Source organism: Oncorhynchus masou, unplaced genomic scaffold, assembly GCF_036934945.1.
Source record: "Oncorhynchus masou masou isolate Uvic2021 unplaced genomic scaffold, UVic_Omas_1.1 unplaced_scaffold_3964, whole genome shotgun sequence".
NCBI lineage: Eukaryota > Metazoa > Chordata > Actinopteri > Salmoniformes > Salmonidae > Oncorhynchus > Oncorhynchus masou.
The window spans coordinates 12,501-19,959 of record NW_027010365.1 but is presented as its reverse complement, the minus strand read 5'-3'; the positions used below and the strand labels follow the sequence as shown (position 1 = coordinate 19,959).

Here is a 7,459-nt window from a genome sequence, read left to right as displayed (position 1 = left end):
GAACTGGGAGTGTACCCTGCCTATTACACTGTCTGTCTCTGAACTGGGAGTGTACCCTGGCATCTCACTGTCTGCCCCTGAACTGGGAGTGTACCCTGCCTATTACACTGTCTGTCTCTGAACTGGGAGTGTACCCTGCCTATTACACTGTCTGTCTCTGAACTGGGAGTGTACCCTGCCTATTACACTGTCTGTCTCTGAACTGGGAGTGTACCCTGCCGTTACACTGTCTGTCTCTGAACTGGGAGTGTACCCTGCCTATTACACAGTCTGTCTCTGAACTGGGAGTGTACCCTGCCTATTACACTGTCTGTCTCTGAACTGGGAGTGTACCCTGCCTATTACACTGTCTGTCTCTGAACTGGGAGTGTACCCTGCCTATTACACTGTCTGTCTCTGAACTGGGAGTGTACCCTGCCTATTACACAGTCTGTCTCTGAACTGGGAGTGTACCCTGCCTAGTGCACTACTTTGGACCAGAGTCCTATGGGAAAGTAGTGCACTCAATACGGAATAGGGTGCCAATAGGGACACAGACAGAAGCAGACATACAATCACTTTGGTTTTGAATGAAACCTCATTCATTAGGTACCAGGGAAAAATTACACATGTATTCATTACAAATTCATAAATTACAAATTCATAAATTACAAATTCACACATTCCCTGTGATTTCCATTCGTGACTGGTTAAGAGGGATGACTCAGAGAACGTCCCAACACTGTTATCGGCTTTCGTTTTATTCTCGACCAGTAGCTCCTGAACAACCTTTGGATGTGCAAGTAGCCTGATGTTTCATCCATCCCGTCTGTCTATGTATCTGTCTATTTGACTCGGCCCGTTGTTGGAGGATATTAGCTGTGAATCTCTGTTTTCACCTGTAATCCTTTTAAGTGTGTTACTCTCCAGGTTGCAGATGCTGGCAGTTTATGTTGCCTGCCCTGCCCAGCCCCAAGCTACTCCTCTGGGGTCGGCCCAACCTGATCAGCCGGTGGAGATGCCTCCAGGCATACGCCAACCGGCCAGACACTAGGTCCAACGAGGCTGGGTCCAAACCTGCCCAGAGGTTCCCTGTCGAACCCCCCAAACATCCCCTTGAACCCTCCACTGGAGCTCCCACCACCTCCTTGACCAACTTAGGTAGAGCCACAGAGTCAGGTAAGATGGAGCTGCTGTCGCTCCCCAGGAAGAGGTGATCCAGAGCCCGGCCCTGGGAGGCTCTCCCTCAGGCTGCGGACCAGCTCCTCCATCCTGGCCACCAGGTGGCGATCCTCCCAGGCCTAAAAAAGAAAGACAAAAACCTTAGTAACATATTTACAAATGATTCCAAACATACGTGTATATATATGATAGAGCAGATCAGCCCTATAGAGGACAATAAATCAGGATGGATAACAGGCCTCCAATCAAATCAAAGTTTACTGTCATGTGAAAGGATGGGCAAAAATTAGAAATTACAATTACAAATTAGAATTACAAATTACAATAGCAAAATACCCTAAAGACTAATGTATCAAAATAAATTACACAAATATGTTTGCAAAGTATGCAGTGAACTAAGGCCCTCACTGCTCCTTATTTTAATACCCTGACTGGTCCCGAGTGGTGCAGTGGACTAAGGCCCTACAGTCTCAGGGCTCCTTAGTTTAATGTCCTGACTGGTCCCGAGTGGTGCAGTGGACTAAGGCCCTCAGTGCTCCTTAGTTTAATACCCTGACTGGTCCCGAGTGGTGCAGTGGACTAAGGCCCTCCTCAGTGCTCCTTAGTTTAATGCCCTGACTGGTCCCGAGTGGTGCAGTGGACTAAGGCCCTCAGTGCTCCTTAGTTTAATACCCTGACTGGTCCCGAGTGGTGCAGTGGACTAAGGCCCTCAGTGCTCCTTAGTTTAATACTGGTCCCGAGTGGTGCAGTGGACTAAGGACCTACAGTCTCAGTGCTCCCTTAGTTTAATGCCCTGACTGGTCCCGAGTGGTGCAGTGGACTAAGGCCCTCAGTGCTCCTTAGTTTAATACCCTGACTGGTCCCGAGTGGTGCAGTGGACTAAGGCCCTACAGTCTCAGTGCTCCTTAGTTTAATGCCCTGACTGGTCCCGAGTGGTGCAGTGGACTAAGGCCCTCAGTGCTCCTTAGTTTAATACCCTGACTGGTCCCGAGTGGTGCAGTGGACTAACGCCAGTCTCAGTGCTCCTTAGTTTAATACCCTGACTGGTCCAGAGTGGTGCAGTGGACTAAGGCCCCCAGTCTCAGTGCTCCTTAGTTTAATGCCCTGACTGGTCCAGAGTGGTGCAGTGGACTAAGGCCCTCAGTGCTCCTTAGTTTAATACCTGACTGGTCCCGAGTGCTGCAGTGGACTAAGGCCCTCAGTGCTCCTAGTTTAATGCCCTGACTGGTCCTGAGTGGTGCAGTGGACTAACGCCCTCAGTGCTCCTTAGTTTACTACCCTGACTGGTCCCGAGTGTTGCAGTGGACTAAGGCCCTCCAGTGCTCTTAGTTTAATACCCTGACTGGTCCCGAGTGGTGCAGTGGACTAAGGCCCCGTCTCAGTGCTCCTTAGTTTAATACCCTGACTGGTCCCGAGTGGTGCAGTGAACTTAGGCCCCTGTCTCAGTGCTCCTTAGTTTAATGCCCTGACTGGTCAAGTGGTGCAGTGGACTAAGGCCCTACTGTCTCAGTGCTCCTTAGTTTAATACCCTGACTGGTCCCGAGTGGTGCAGTGGACTAAGCCCGCCGTCTCAGTGCTCCTTAGTTTAATGCCCTGACTGGTCCCGAGTGGTGCAGTGGACTAACGCCCTCAGTGCTCCTTAGTTTAATACCCTGACTGGTCCCGAGTGGTGCAGTGAACTAAGGCCATACCGTCTCAGTGCTCCTTAGTTTAATGCCCTGACTGGTCCCGAGTGGTGCAGTGAACTTAGGCCCTACTGTCTCAGTGCTCCTTAGTTTAATACCCTGACTGGTTCCCGAGTGGTGCAGTGAACTAAAGCCCTACCGTCTCAGTGCTCCTTAGTTTAATGCCCTGACTGGTCCCGAGTGGTGCAGTGGACGAAGGCCCTACTGTCTCAGTGCTCCTTAGTTTAATACCCTGACTGGTCCCGAGTGGTGCAGTGAACTAAAGCCCTACTGTCTCAGTGCTCAGTGGTGCTTAGACCCTTTCTACAGATTCCAGGCTGTATCATTCCCGGAGTGATTGGGAGTCCCATAGGGCGGCACACACTGACCCAGTGTCGTCAGGTTAGGGTTTGACTGGTCCCGAGTAAATAAGAGTTGTTCTAAGGGCCGACTTGCCTAGTTAAATAAAAGGTTAAATAAATACCCTAAAAAATGTCCTCTGGATACGAGTATCTGCTAAGGACCAACATGTAAATGTAAAAATAAAAAACAGGCTTAGTTTAATATTGGCCTTGACTGGTCCAGAGTGCAGTGGAATAATACCCAGCATGTTTTCAGTGTTCATTTTCACATTTATATTTTGGTAATTTAGACACTCTTATCACACCACAGTGCCATCAGACTTCTGATCCCAGAATGAAAGGGGGACATAAAATGGTGATATAAACAAAATGGTACAGGAAGTATTTTGTATATTAAAAATACAAATTACAGCTCTAAGAATTTGTTACTTAAATGTAGTTAAATACTGAAATACTTACCAGCAAACTCTACTTTAACAGTGTCCCTCTATTTAAAATATTCAGCAAAAATAACATGTAAATAAACCAGTAAAAAGAAAATACAAGAATCTATTAAAGGCATGGTGTAACCTGTAGTATCTATTAAATAGGGTGTAACCTGTGTACCTATTAAAGGTAAGTGTTCATTTTATCTATTAAAGGTTTGTGTAACCTGTAGTACCTATTAGGCATGGTGTAACCTGTAGTACCTATTAAAGGTAGGGTGTAACCTGTAGTACCTATTAAAGGATGGTGTAAAGTAGTATCTATTAAAGGTAGGGTGTAACCTGTAGTACCTAAAAGGCATGGTGTAAACCTGAAGTACCTATTAAAAGGTAGGGGTGTAAACCTGTACATCTATTAAAGGCATTGTGTAACCTGTATCTTATTAAAGGCAAAATAGTACCTACTGAGGTAGTGTACACAGTACCATTAAAGGTAGGGTGTAACCTGTAGTACCTATTAAAGGTAGGGTGTAACCTGAGCATCTATTTAAAAATAGGGTGTAACCTGTAGTAAATTAAGGTAGGGTGTAACCTGTAAACCAGTAAGGTAGGAAGAAAATACAAGAATCTATTAAAGGCATTGTGTAACCTGTAGTACCTATTAAAGGTAGGGTGTAACCTGTAGTACCTATTAAAGGTAGGGTGTAACCTGTATTATCTATTAAAGGCATGGTGTAACCTGTAGTACCTATTAAAGGCATGTGTAACCTGTAGTACCTATTAAAGGTAGGGTGTAACCTGTAGTACCTATTAAAGGCATGGTGTAACCTGTAGTACCTATTAAAGGTAGGGTGTAACCTGTAGTACCTATTAAAGGCAGGTGTAACCTGTAGTACCTATTAAAGGCATGGTGTAACCTGTAGTATCTATTAAAGGCATTGTGTAACCTGTAGTACCTATTAAAGGCAGGGTGTAACCTGTAGTACCTATTAAAGGTAGGGTGTAACCTGTAGTACCTATTAAAGGTAGGGTGTAACCTGTAGTACCTATTAAAGGTAGGGTGTAACCTGTAGTACCTATTAAAGGTAGGGTGTAACCTGTAGTACCTATTAAAGGCATGGTGTAACCAGTACCTATTAAAGGCATGGTGTAACCTGTAGTACCTATTAAAGGTAGGGTGTAACCTGTAGTACCTATTAAAGGTAGGGTGTAACCTGTAGTACCTATTAAAGGCATGGTGTAACCTGTAGTACCTATTAAAGGTAGGGTGTAACCTGTAGTACCTATTAAGGCATGGTGTAACCTGTAGTACCTATTAAAGGCATGGTGTAACCTGTAGTACCTATTAAAGGTAGGGTGTAACCTGTACCTATTAAAGGCATGGTGTAACCTTAGTACCTATTAAAGGCATGGTGTAACCTGTAGTACCTATTAAAGGCATGGTGTAACCTGTAGTACCTATTAAAGGTAGGGTGTAACCTGTTGTACCTATTAAAGGTAGGGTGGAACCTGTAGTACCTATTAAAGGCATGGTGTAACCTGTAGTACCTATTAAAGGCATGGTGTAACCTGTAGTACCTATTAAAGGCATGGTGTAACCTGTAGTACCTATTAAAGGCAGGGTGTAACCTGTAGTACCTATTAAAGGTAGGGTGTAACCTGTAGTACCTATTAAAGGTAGGGTGTAACCTGTAGTACCTATTAAAGGCATGGTGTAACCTGTAGTACATATTAAAGGCATGGTGTAACCTGTAGTATATTAAAGGCATGGTGTAACCTGTAGTATCTATTAAAGGTAGGGTGTAACCTGCAGTATCTATTAAAGGTATGGTGTAACCTGTAGTACCTATTAAAGGTAGGGTGGAACCTGTAGTACCTATTAAAGGCATGGTGTAACCTGAAGTACCTATTAAAGGCATGGTGTAACCTGTAGTACCTATTAAAGGCATGGTGTAACCTGTAGTACCTATTAAAGGTAGGGTGTAACCTGTAGTACCTATTAAAGGCATGGTGTAACCTGTAGTACCTATTAAAGGTAGGTGTAACCTGTAGTACCTATTAAAGGCATGGTGTAACCTGTAGTACCTATTAAAGGCATGGTGTAACCTGTAGTACCTAATAAAGGCAGGGTGTAACCTGTAGTACCTATTAAAGGCATGGTGTAACCTGTAGTACCTATTAAAGGTAGGGTGTAACCTGTAGTACCTATTAAAGGCAGGGTGTAACCTGTAGTACCTATTAAAGGTAGGGTGTAACCTGTAGTACCTATTAAAGGCATGGTGTTTCCTACCTCTGCAGGAGAGCTGAGTAGCAGACGCAGCCAGGCCGTCTTCAGTGTGTAGGAGGAGAGGACTGACCTCCAGAGCGCCCCCCGGTGGCTGTCCAGTGCCTGGCCACCCAGGTCACGCAGGGCCTTGGTCAGCTGGAGCACCTTGAGGTGGCAGGAGTGCTGTGGTGAGCGGCCACGGAGCCAGCCCAGCAGACGCTGCTCCTGGCGGGGGAAGAACAAAGTCCACAGGTCCCTCTCCCGCTCTGCTGGTTCTGGGTGCTGGTCTGGAATGAATGGATGAGAATGAAAGGAGAGAATGGATGGATGGATGGATGGATGGATGGACAGAAGGAAGTAGAAAGTAGTAAGGAAGGAAGTAGGGAAGGAAAAAGGAGACAGGGAATTAATGATTTAGTGAATTAAATAATGAATGAATAATGAATTAATGATCAAAGAAAGGAGAGTAATGAAGAAAGAGTAATACAGTTTATTGAATTTGTAAACTAGATCATATAGTTATCCCTGATCACCAGAACACACCTGTATTTGACATCGCCACTGAGGCCGTCGATTCCATGGGAACCAGGTAGACCCCCGTCTCGGGAGGGGGATGGCAGGGAGGAGCCGTATTGCCATGGAGATGTGACAGCAGACGTAGGTCGGAACGCGGTGTGAGGCGGAGCTGCACGCGGTCGTCGGCGAGTGCCAGACTCCGCGTACAGCGTTGCTTTCGAAAGGGTAGCGCCCACGGTTGCTAGGCAACGCTGGACCGCCGTAGAACCAACGGACGGAGTCGGGGTCAGCGATAGACTCCGCCCCCTCCTCCTCCTCCTCCTCCTGACACTGCCGTGACCCCTGACAAAGAGCTCGATGACCTTTCGGGCGACCCCGAGAAGGGATGCATTCGTAAAAAGGTGTCAGTAAAGTTGCGGTGTTTTCGTAGCCAGTCCCCACGGCGAGGAGTCTCTAGACTGCACCGCGGCACGCCGCCTCCACCCGCCCCTCTGAGCTTTCCCCTTTCATCTCTTCCTTCACCTCGTCCTTCAAGACTTCCTTCCCCTTCTTCTTGGACCTCTGTCTGCTCCTTCACCTTGCTGTCGTCCTTCAAGACTTCCTTCCTTTATTGCTTCTTACCCTCATCATGTTCCCCTTCCCCACGACCTCCTCCCATTCTCTTGAACCTCCTCCCTCTCCCCCCTCCCACATCCTCCCTTGCCCTCCCCCTTCCCCGACCTCCTCCCATTCTCTTTAACCTCCCCCTCTGCTCCCTCACATCCTCCTTGCCCTCCCCCTTCCCTGGCTTTCTCCTATTCTCTTTAACCTGCCCTCTGCCCCCTCATCCCTCCTTGCCTCCTTCCCCGACCTCCTCCTATTCTCTTTAGCCTCCCCCTCTCCCCCTCCCATCCTCCTCCCTCCCCCTTCCCCGACCTCCTCCCATTCTCTTTAACCTCTACCACCCTCTCCCCCTCTCATCCTCCCTTGCCCTCCCCCCTTCCCGACCTCCTCTATTCTCTTGAACCTCCACCCTCTTGTTATTTTCCTCAGCTCTCTTGTCCCCTTCTCTTTTTCTCCTCACCC

The 7,459-nt window shown here is 47.2% G+C and overlaps 1 pseudogene; it reads right to left on the bottom strand.

Annotated features, from left to right (window-relative positions):
* Window positions 1-611: 611 nt before the first annotated feature.
* The window catches only part of LOC135534810 (inositol 1,4,5-trisphosphate receptor-interacting protein-like 2), an 11,761-nt pseudogene continuing 4,913 nt past the window's right edge, over window positions 612-7,459 (bottom strand).